Source organism: Silene latifolia, chromosome 5 (assembly GCF_048544455.1).
Source record: "Silene latifolia isolate original U9 population chromosome 5, ASM4854445v1, whole genome shotgun sequence".
In the NCBI taxonomy this organism is placed as follows: Eukaryota; Viridiplantae; Streptophyta; class Magnoliopsida; order Caryophyllales; family Caryophyllaceae; genus Silene; species Silene latifolia.
The window spans coordinates 65,419,276-65,430,989 of NC_133530.1; the positions used below are offsets into that span (position 1 = coordinate 65,419,276).

An 11,714-nucleotide genomic window follows, 5' to 3' on the forward strand; every position below is an offset into this window, starting at 1 on the left:
TAAGCTGAGAAGACGGAATTCTCGATCGAGTAGCATCAGGCTCGATCGAGTATGCTAAGGCTCGATTGAGGATCCTTTTTGCTGAGTACTTTTCCGAATTTTCCGAAAACACGTCTTATTTGTATTATATATTCTATATTCGTGATAATTATTAGGTTATGCCTTTATTACTTTTAGAACTCAAAAATACTCTAACACTACTACAAAAATGATCAAAGAGAACGGTTGGTAACCGTTCTTATACGTAGTTTGGACCGTCCTGTGGCCAAGCGTTCTCTTTGATCTAAGAGAACAGTTGAAGTTAAGTTAACCCGGTCTCTTTGTAACAACAATCAGAACGGTTGCCTTTTAGAACCATTCACTTTGATATATCAAAGAGAACGGTTGCATATAAGAACCAGTCTCTTTGATAACGCAGTTCTCTTTGTTAGAGTTTTAGATTTTTTGGCACCTTAGTTCTACCTTTTCAAAGAGAACAGTTATGATGGTACTAACCGTTCTCTTTGATCCTGTTATTTTTTTTTAAATATTTCTATTTTTATCGTAGCCCTACATGATTGAATCGTATAGCTCATAAGAATTAAACTTGTTATAATTCAGAAACTCCAACAATTTTTACACAAGAAAAACCTTCCGATTTAATTTTAACCATTAGGACAAATTATATTGAAACAAAATACAAAATGGTATCATCTTGTAGAGAGACTACAAATATCGAAGATACGCCACCATGTGCAAAACATAAATAAAAATCCTTCAATCCTCATCACTAAGTTCTCATCACTAAGTCGCATCATAGTGCAAATAAATCGAACTTCAAAAAATTGTAATCACCATCTGTAGAAAAAATGAAGCTTGCATCAGTTTCTATACCAGGACTCTCGTGAATAAATCTCTGGAAATCGTCTCATCAGTACCCAATTAGGAGCCTTCGCTGTCCTCGATGCTGTAGGAAGAAAACAACAACAGTAGTATATTGATACATAGCATTTAATAAGCTATCAAAGTTAACTTGTGAGGATAGTACTCTAAAATGGTAAGCAAATACCCCAGTACTCTCTGAAAAAGTAAGGAGACAAGTTGGTGTTATTGTGATCACTCCACCTTCTTTATGAGATCAGTGCCATTGAGCATTAGATTCACCCACCTTCTCTGTGAGGATAGTACTCTGAAAATGTAAGCAAATACCTTAACGTCTATTTCTCTAACTCCACCACAAGTTTTTTCTAACATTTAATTAGCTTTCTAGTATAGTACATCATATACTAGCACGCTAATTGAAAGAAACCAGACACGCAATAACTTTCAAGATATATGAGCTCCTTATATTATGAAGGAGGAACTTCCAATCGCTCACAATGGATCATGTGAAAAAACCTTTAGTGTCAAATAGAGATAAAGATGGATAAATCTAACATGCTATAAGAAAGGATAATGGAAACATAGGATAAGGGGCGAGGTGTAAAATAGAAAAAAGGTTTGAACAATATAAACATACACCGTAAAGTATCAATAAACGATGCAAACAAAAAAAGTTTCCCTAAAAAGCCGATGCGAAATTAAGGTGAACTTTCAAAACATTGAAGTACCACAACTATGCCTAAAAATAATAAACTGACCTAGCCATTGTTTAGTGTCTTCCAGACATAATCTTTCAGTTGCTCAGTAGTGATGGCGCATTCATCAACAACTGACTTGATCCACAATAGAACTTGCTGGCACAAAGTAATGTGAATATCATGAGCATTGGTGACTACGAGATAGGAACAAAAGAAGAGATGTACAAAACACAAGTAAATGACCACTAAAACACAACAGAAACAAAATCGAAAAATAGTTTCAGAAATCGGTTGCTTTAAACATGAGGGGATCCTTAGTAAATAACACAAGAAATATTACATAAGTGTCATTCGGATGTAAGGTGAAATAGCTTCCTCTATGACCTAAAAAAATATCTTATCTTACTTCGTAAGATTATTTGAATATTAAGTTGTGCCTTTGTGATATAATAAATAATTGTAAAAATAATTTTCTTGACCTTACGTAGGACTTCACTCCATATAGTATGATTTCCCCAGGCATAGTTGATCCTAACGACAGTCACCCCTGAGTTAAGAATATCAGGTATAAGAGATTGGATTGCAAGAGTCTGTTGGTCAACAGTTGCCATATTATTGGTGGCTCTTCCCTCCTGAAGCTGGCCTAATAATCGTTCTTTGTTGTCGGATGCCATTTTACTTTGCATGTTACTTCATGATTGGATAGACAAACATAATTCTAGTACAAAACTTTTTACGTTGCATTCATAGCCATTTTTTTAACTTCAGTATTATGTACACTTTGTTTTCATAGGCAATGGCCACTGACTCAATATACTATATTATGCCTATGTTTAGAAGAAACTCAATGCCCGCGATTGATGTCACAACCACCTAAAATAGATTATGATTGTGTGCATTTGAACATTCTAGTGGCACACTCTAAGGTAATCTAGTTTAAGATAACAACTTTGATTTATCAGTCAGGAATAAATTAATTACTAAGTCGATAATGCTATAGAAAGTAAAGGTTTCTAAAACTTTCAGTTCATTTTGGTTGAAACAATTGATCCTCTTGATGTTCAAGTAGATGCAATGATCGAATATCGATTATCTTGGATAAAAGCTAATGAGAAAGATGATGGACCGCTCCCTCTCTAAACTTGCCACTAATGCGAGGTCATAAGTCTTGCGACACTCAATTAATTTGTCTTTTACGAAGTATAGTCTATTTAAGTATGAGTGCAAGTTTCTTAAGATAATGAAAGAACATTACTAGAATTTTAAACATACTATAATTACAATAAGGTGGAGAATTAGGACCAATAAAGCCTCGCATTTGCTCGTTCTACCATGAATGATACTATGCTGAAATGGTAATTTGCTAGTTCTCCCTACCCTGTAAGTAAAAGCTATATTGGCAACTAACTACGGTTACTCCTAAAACTAATACAATCAGTTGAAATGATCTGTTACGTTAATGTTTCACTTTATTTAACAAATACCATTGCTAATCTTCATCATTTAATTAACCATAAGAATCGTAAAATACGCAGACAACATATCATCAATAGCAAAACCAATTAGATTTTATTTTCAAGGTAGTTAACAAAATCATTTCAATTTATCGTGCAATCATATCTTACAATGAGGAAAGAAGTTAAATAAATTGAACGCCACTTCAATATTATATCAAGACCAATTGAATTTAAACATACCTTAAGTGAAATTAATGATGATGACAAATGAAACATACCCGTGGGAATTATGCAATAAATTGAACTTGAAACTCCATCATCGCACGATTCGCACCATCACATTCGTCCTAACCCTTTCCATGGTGTATTCTATAGCAATTTTAGGAATGAAAGCATAAATCAATAAAAATCACACAACGATAAAAATGGGTAAAAACAATACAAAGGTAAATTATTCAATGAACTTGAAAATACAGGGCAGGGAGGCAGATTGAAATCGTAAAGAGGATGAGGAGAGTAGTGGATGGGTAATTCAGCTGAAAATGAGGAGAAAATGCGGGTCAGGGAGGAAGATTGAAATTGTAAAGAGATTGAAATCAGCCCTAATCATATTGCGTGATAAGTGTGTGTGGGTTAGAGAATGACGGCAGGGTAAATAGCGGTAGATAATTAGGGTTAAGCAAAGTGACTGAATAGGCGGGAAAATTTCATTGAGGACTTGACACGTGTCTTGTCACTACAAGAAAAACGCGGGTTACTGACGGCCCTACCGACGGAAAAAAGAGGCCGTCAGAAAACACGGGTTACTGACGGATGTGTGACGGAAATTCCGTCAGCGTTTCCTCGACGGATATCCCGTCAAGTATCTATTAGCGTTGACCAAGTCAAAGGCGCAAAAAAGTCGTGACGGAAATTCCGTCAAGAATCTTTAATCCTCGACGGAATATCCGTCAGTGGGCTTCACACGTTAAATTGGAGTACAACTGGAAATCATTTTAGCCCACTGACGGAATATCCGTCAGTTTTTTCAAAATCCTGACGAAATTTCCGTCAGTGGGCCAAGATATTTGAATGTTGTGTTGATGACAGGCTGTCACAGTATTTGGCCCACTGACGGAAATTCCGTCAGGATTTTGTAAAAACTGACGGATATTCCATCAGTGGGGCCAATAATTGTGACGTGTAAAGTTTCTGCATTATTGTCCTGATAAATGTGCCAGTGACGGATATTCCGTCAGTGTTTTTAATATACTGACGGATATTCCGTCAGTTTTTTTAATATACTGACGGATAATCCGTCAGTGGGTCCTTTTATCTCAACCACGGGAGCGTCCCGTATCACTTTACCAATTTTTCCCCCAAATTAAAAATCGCCAAACCCTCCTCCACCACCTTAAAAATCGACACCACCACATCCCTCCTCCACTTCCGGCGCCGCCACCACCACCAACAATACCACCACGCCGTCGCCATCACTATAAGGTAATTTTATTTGTTTTTCTTCTTTTCTCCTTTCTCTTTTTCCTTATTCTTTAATTGTTTTTAATTTTTTTTTTCTCCATAGCCTCCCACCGCCACTACTGCCGCCCTTGCCACCGCCCCCTGCCGTCACCCCCTGCCGCCACTTCCCACTTTCTCATCCTTCTTTTTCATTTTTTTCTTAGTTGAACTAATTAGGTATTTTCTCTTTTAATTTTTTTTTGTTTAATTATCTTAATTGAATTAGAATATTAGTTGTTGTTTTAATTACTGTTCAATTATTGTTGATGTTGATGCATGTTGACTTAGGATATAAACCAATTTTGTTTAAATGTATGTTGTGACGGTTTTATTGTATGCATCTAATTTTTTTGTTAATTAGATTATTGTTAAATTTTGTTAAATGTTAATGTTTTTAAAATGATAATTAGACTAGATATGTAAATTAAAAAATTATTGATGTTAGTTTTTAAAATGATAATTAGACTAGATATGTAAAATGAAAAGTAAATCATGTTAGTTTATGTTAATTGAAAAAGTAGTCATTGTTGTATGTTTTGTTTTTAATATTGTTCAAATTATTGTTCAAATTGACCTAGTACCCGTTCAAAAATTACTCACTAGGAGTAATTTTTGAATAGTCCCCGTTTTGGGTCGTAAATTCTTTCTTTTTTTGTCTTTGTACGTTTTAAGTCACTTAGGTAGTAAACATGTGGTTGTGATTTGTTAATGAGAAAAGAGTTTGGTGACAATTCCTTTAATGTTCTCTAAATGAATATGTAGAGTAATTATTTATTCTATATTGTGTATTTGGAGAACGGATGGGAATTGCTGCCGAATTTTTTTCTCATTAATAAATCACAAGTACATGTTTGCTACTGACTTAAAACGTACATTGATGGGTTTAGGTTGGAGTGATAAGGACCCAATTCAAAGAAATACAATATTTATATTGGTTAAAATGTTAAATTATTGTTTATTATGCTTGATTTTGATTGTTGTTAGGTTATTATCTTTTTAATGATATATATAAATGTGTAGATATATAATAACATGAAAAGATTAGAACGGCAGTGGATGTATGAAAGATTAGACGAAAAAAAGAAACCCAAGAAAGCATATGCAGAGGGGGTGAAAGAGTTTATTAAATTCGCGGAAGGAAGTAGTGAGTACAAGAATTTAGGTGAAATGAGGTGTCCGTGTAAGAAATGCAAAAACCTAGGTTTTAAAAGGAAAGAAGATGTTCAAATTCATCTTTGGTCGTATGGTTTCGCCGATAATTATTATGTATGGACATATCACGGTGAGAAACTACCTAGTACAAATGCTAGTGAGAATCCTTACCGTGAGTTCGTGGAAAATACATTGCGTGATACTGTTGACCAAATTTTGGAGGATCGACTTAATCCTGATGACCTTAACGATGAAGAAGTGCGTTATGAAACCCCGAACCCCCAAGTTTCTTCGTTTTTTAAAATGTTAGAGCAAGGAGAACAACCGGTGTTTGAGGGAAGTGATATGAGTTTGTTGCAAGCAGCTGCTAGGTTGTTATCACTCAAATGTGAGAACAACATATCTCTTAGATGCGCTAATGGTTTTGTGTCATTCGTTGGTGACATAATTCCAAAGGAAAATCAAATGGCGCTCAATTTTAATGAGATTAAAAAAGTTCTGAAGGGACTCCAACTTCCCCATGAAAAGATTGATGCATGTATCAATGGATGCATGCTTTTCTGGGAGGAAAATTCTAATCTTGAAGAATGTACAAAGTGTCGTGCATCTCGGTATAAAGGTCAAAATAATTCAAGTGGGAGGCGAATTCCATGTAAACCAATAACTTATTTCCCGCTTGCGCCAAGGTTACAACGACTATATGCAACCAAGCACATAGAAGGTGAGATGAGTTGGCACTACAAAAACTCTCGATTAAGAGAAAGGGGGACAATGGAACATCCAAGTGATGGAGAAGCGTGGAAGCATTTCGATAGAGAGCATCCAGATTTTGCAAGTGAACCCCGGAATGTTAGGCTAGGTTTGTGTACGGATGGATTTCAACCTTTTGGGCAGTTTAGGACGAAATACTCTTGTTGGCCCGTGATTGTGACTCCGTACACCTTACCTCCTTGGTTATGCATGAAGAGACAATTTATGTTCTTATTTGTACTAGTTCCCGGTCCTAAGAACCCGAAGTCAAATTTAGATGTTTTCCTCCAACCGTTGATCAAAGAGTTGAAACAACTTTGGGAAACCGGCGTGGACACCTATGATGTCTCTAAGAAATAAAATTTTCAATTAAAGGCTGCATTAATGTGGACGATCAACGATTTCCCGGCATATGGCATGCTTTTCGGTTGGTCCACAAGTGGATATCGTACTGTCCTTATTGTCCGAAAATGATCATAGATCTTTTTGGCTTAAAAATAGCAAAAAGGTTTGTTGGTTTGATTGTCACCGTGAGTTCTTAACACATGATCATCCTTTCCGCGACAATTGTAAGCATTTTCTTAAAAACAGAAAGCTGAGAATCGCATAGCCGCATCGAAACTAACGGGTGATGAAGTGTGGGAATCCGTAAAAGACTTGCCTAAAATAGTTGATGCTTCTGATAAAGAATTGAAAAGATTGAAAGATCAGAATGAAGGTTGGTGGAAACAAAGCATATTCTGGGAACTTCCCTACTAGAAAACGTTGCTGATTCGACACAACTTGGATGTTATGCACATTGAGAAAATTTTTTTTGAACAACTTATCAACACCATCATGGATGTACCAGGTAAAACTAAATTTGACACTAAGGGTAAAGAAGACTTTAATGAACTTTGCTATAAATGGATCACATCATCTAGGTTTGTTTTATCAAACGCGGAGAAAAAGGCTCTATGTGACTGGGTTGCTAACTTAAAATTCTCGGATGGTTATGCTTCAGATTTGAGTCGGTGTGTTGACCATAAAAAGATGGTGTTACATTCCATGAAAAGTCATGATTGTCATGTCTTTATGGAACGACTACTCCCCGTTGCCTTGAAAGAGTTGCTCCCGACAGGTCCTTGGAATGCAATAACTGAGATAAGCCAATTTTTTAGAGACCTGTGTACTTCTACGATTAGAGTTGATTCTATGGAACGTCTGGAGTCAAACATTGCGGAGATAATATGCAAGTTAGAGAAGATATTTCCCCCGTCTTTTTTCAATTCCATGGAGCATTTGCCTCTTCACCTACCTTATGAAGCGAAAGTTGGAGGACATGTTCAATATCGATGGATGTATCCATTTGAGAGAGTTCTTAATCATATAAAAAAAAAGATTGGCAACAAAGCTCGGGTGGAGGGTTCAATATGCAACGCTTTTTTGTTAGTGGAAATTTCAAATTTCTGTTCTTTTTATTTCGAAGATCACATTGACACAAAAGCAAAAGACTTAGAGGTTGGTGTAAATTCCGATGACCAGTTGAAATCTAAGTTACCCGAGTTATTCAATGATGACATGGGAACTACAACCGGAAAATGTATACAAAGGTACTTAACTGAGAAAGAGTATGAAGAAGCTCATTTTTATGTGCTAAGGAACTGTGGCGATTTTTTAGATACTTAGGAAAAGTAAGTTAATACTTCATCATTACTCAATTGTTTTTTAATTATCAAATTAGATCGAATTTATAGGTAATTAATACGTAACTAAAACATGCTTTCCCTACTTATAGGGAATTTGAGGCACATATCAAAATCAATTTTCCTGATGTCACATCCTCTGATGATGTTTGGGCATCACATGAGAAAAGTTTTCCGAAATGGTTCCGAAATCAAGTAAGTGATGATACATTTTCTTTGAAATTGGACTATACATTTAGATTTCTTATTAGATATTGAAAAAAATATAACAACTTAATTAACATTTTTGTATTCATAGGTTCATAGATTGAAGGATCGTCTAATAATAGCTTTAGCATTGGGTCCTAGTAACATGGTGAAGTCTTGGAGACGGTATTCCGTCAACGGCTATAAGTTTCGAGCTTATAAGGAGGGAGTTGATGTTTCGAAGTCTACGTTAAGCAATGGGGTTTTGTGAATTCAACAATGAAGGGTTGGACTACTATGGAACCCTAAATGAAATATTTGAGCTTTCTTATTATGCTGAGCAAAGGGTTTATAGGGTTATATTGTTTAAATGTGATTGGCTTGATAATTCCCCACAAGGACTTAGTATCCATAAGGTTTATGGACTTGTAGATGTAAACGAGAAAAAGAAACATCGTGGACATAACCCATTTGTGGCAGCTTTTCAAGTCGATCAAGTTTGTTATGCTCCTTATCCAACCATTAAGAAAGGTAATCAAGGTATTCAGTGGTCCGCGGTTTTTAAAACCAAGGCAAGATCACAAGTTGATGCTCCTATTGAAGAAAGTGTCTTTCAAGAAGATGTGGTTGTGAATGATCACTCAATTTCACCGATTTTGTTGGAAGATATAGAGGATGAAGATGTATACGAAGTGACAGTGGAAAGAGGTCAAGGGGAATATGACAGAGACGTCGGAGAAGAAGGGGATGAAGATGAAGTTGAAGAACTTATTAGATATGAAAATGAGGAATCAGAGGAAGAAGTAGGAGTGCTTTTTTCAGAAGATGAACCTGTTTTGATTTGTAGTGATAGTGATAGTGAGGAGGACTAGTTGTAATTGTACAATTATTAAACATTCAATAAAATTTGCTCTCCGTCTTTTATTACTTGTCGTTCTAGCCTATTTGATTTTTTGTTTTATACATGTCGTTTTAGCTTAACATCAATAGTGTGTTTCAATTTCCAAGGTTTGGTCATAAGAAACCTCTCAATTCAGCAAATAAAATGCATTAAAGAAGAGGCAAGTGGTAATTAGTTCACAGTTTTCCATAGTTAGTGTTTGTTTCAATTGTTTATATATACCCTGCAGAAATGGATGTTTTGAACTAACGATTTTTTCTTTGAACTAACAATTTGAATTGTTTTCATACAGTGATTATGCCGAACATTTTTCGCCGTTTGATTGGGAGCAATAGTAAGGCAAATGCATCTGTGAGAATCGGGAGGACGACGAGGTGAGGATGAGGAAGATCCTGAACCTCCATCACGAAGATAGGAGAACATGCGGTGACTCTCTCGGCGGCCCGTGCTCGGCCGATCATTTTTGGTAAGTTTATGTTAATTTTTTAATTTTTAAAAAACTTAACATTTACAGTTTTAATTTCAAATATTTGTGTATTTTTCAGGTGGGATAACGAACCAATCAAGAAATATGTTACTTGGTCGTTCACCCGTAACACAGGAGATGAGTACTTCACTAGGTGGGGTGAAGCGAGTAACGCACAGCGTCAGAAGATGTGGAGTTACTTTGCGGTAATTATGTTTTTCAATATTAATTTTCTTAAGTTTATAATAATTTTCTTAAGTTTATAAGAATTTTCATAAGTTTTATATAACTAATTTCACATTTGTTTTTGAAACAGAGTCATGTAAGATCCATCAATCCTGAGTATGATCCTATTCCTGAGTGGCAGGCGAGGGTAACGAGGCGGATTACCACTCTTATTAATGGAGTAAAATATAACAAGAAACCGCCAAAGTGGGTGCCTGCTACTTGGTTGGAGAACCTTAGGAATAGGCCAAATGATCCTACTTTTGCCAAACATTCGAAAATCAACACGACAAATAGGAAGTCGGGTGGGAAAGATGGGAAAGCATTGGGCACCCACACTCTTGGTCGGAAGAGTTGCTCCGATGCTTTCAAGGAATTGGTAAGTATTGTTTATATTGCTTTTAAAAAGTGGTTAATATATATGATTGACAAATATATACTTGATTTTACTTGTTTCCATACTAATTTCAGGGTCAAGAGGCCACCCGCCACAAGTTGTTCATGAAGACGAAGAAAAATAAGAAGGGCGAGTGGGTTAACCCTCGAGCGGCTGATAGTGAGGTAAATTCTTGTATTTAATTTAATATTTATTTTTATTACAAAGAACGATAATCTCTTTCTTATAAAGATAGGTATATATATATCATTTCTGACGATTTTCTATTTTTTCAGCGTGATTTCCAAGCGGAGATGAGTCACCATTGCCGGAGGTTGGACAGCTTCTCCGACGAGATTCGGGCCTACTACAAGGTCAGTAGGAGGCTTTGACGAGAAGAACCGGATGTTTGGGACCGGAGATACAGGGGCCCAAATATGGTATGATCTTCCTCCTAACAAAGCTGGCCGACGGTCTTTGTCTTATGCTCCTAGCATGATTTCTGACTTTCCACCCAAATGAATGATGAGCGAGCCGCTCGAGTTGCTCTTGAAAGACAGGTTCGTGAACAGTGTCAAGAAATGGCGGCAATGAGAAAGGCTTGGGCTGATATGCAAGCATCTCAACCCCCAAACACGTGTTCACAATTTCCTACTCCACATAGACGGGATGACTTTGGGGGTGGTGATGACGGGTTTGGAGGTACTGGTAGTTTTATGGAGCCTATAATAACTTAGAGCCTTTAAGTTAGAGCCTTTAGGTTAGAGCCTTTAGGTTAGAACTTTAGTTTAGTTAGTATTGTCGTCTAGTAAGGAGTATGAAAGACATGGTAAGACAATTCTCTTTCGTGTTTAATTTGTAAGACAATGTACAAATTTGACTATGTTTTTATGTAAAACAATTTGCGTCCCCTTCTCTTTTGTTGTCTATTGATTCCCGCATTAGCGGTCGACGTGAAAATGGATTCCGCTTGGCGTCGACGATTGGATGTGTTTTGCAGGTTTTGGTTATATTGGAAACGATGCAAATAGGCATCGTGGTGGGCAGATCATTTTGAGTTAAAAGCTATATTTGAAACGATGCAAAAATCGCATCGTGGTGGGCAAAGTATTCTTTGTTTCCATTCTGTTTTTTAATAAATCGACGGAAATTCCATCATTAATTTAGAAAAACCGACGGAATTTCCGTCACTTTGTTTTTCCCCATCATTTTCCTGCATTAAATGAAAAAGTGCCACTGTCTAGCAATCGACGGAATTTCCGTCAACAAAAAGAAAATACTTGACGGAAATTCCGTCACCGCCCTCTTTTAATGTCATTTTATCAACTAGACCCGCACGTGTCCGCAACGTGTCTAGCAACCGACGGAATTTCCGTCAGTAAAAAGAAAATACTGACGGAAATTCCGTCACTACCCTCTTTTAATGTGATTTCAGAAAATTATGTGGAATGCCACGT

The 11,714-nt window shown here is 36.4% G+C and overlaps 1 long non-coding RNA gene across 3 annotated transcripts; it reads right to left on the reverse strand.

Moving 5' to 3' along the window:
* Nucleotides 1-596: 596 nt before the first annotated feature.
* LOC141656133 (uncharacterized) lies at nucleotides 597-3,655 on the reverse strand. 3 transcript variants are annotated; one of them, XR_012548369.1, is made up of 4 exons: nucleotides 3,295-3,655; nucleotides 1,620-1,715; nucleotides 1,049-1,168; nucleotides 597-946 (listed from the first exon to the last, which is right to left on the reverse strand). It is a non-coding gene; the product is annotated as an uncharacterized LOC141656133 (long non-coding RNA). The 3 variants fall into 3 exon arrangements; XR_012548371.1 differs by lacking the exon at nucleotides 1,049-1,168; XR_012548368.1 differs by having other exon boundaries at nucleotides 597-1,168.
* Nucleotides 3,656-11,714: the final 8,059 nt, after the last annotated feature.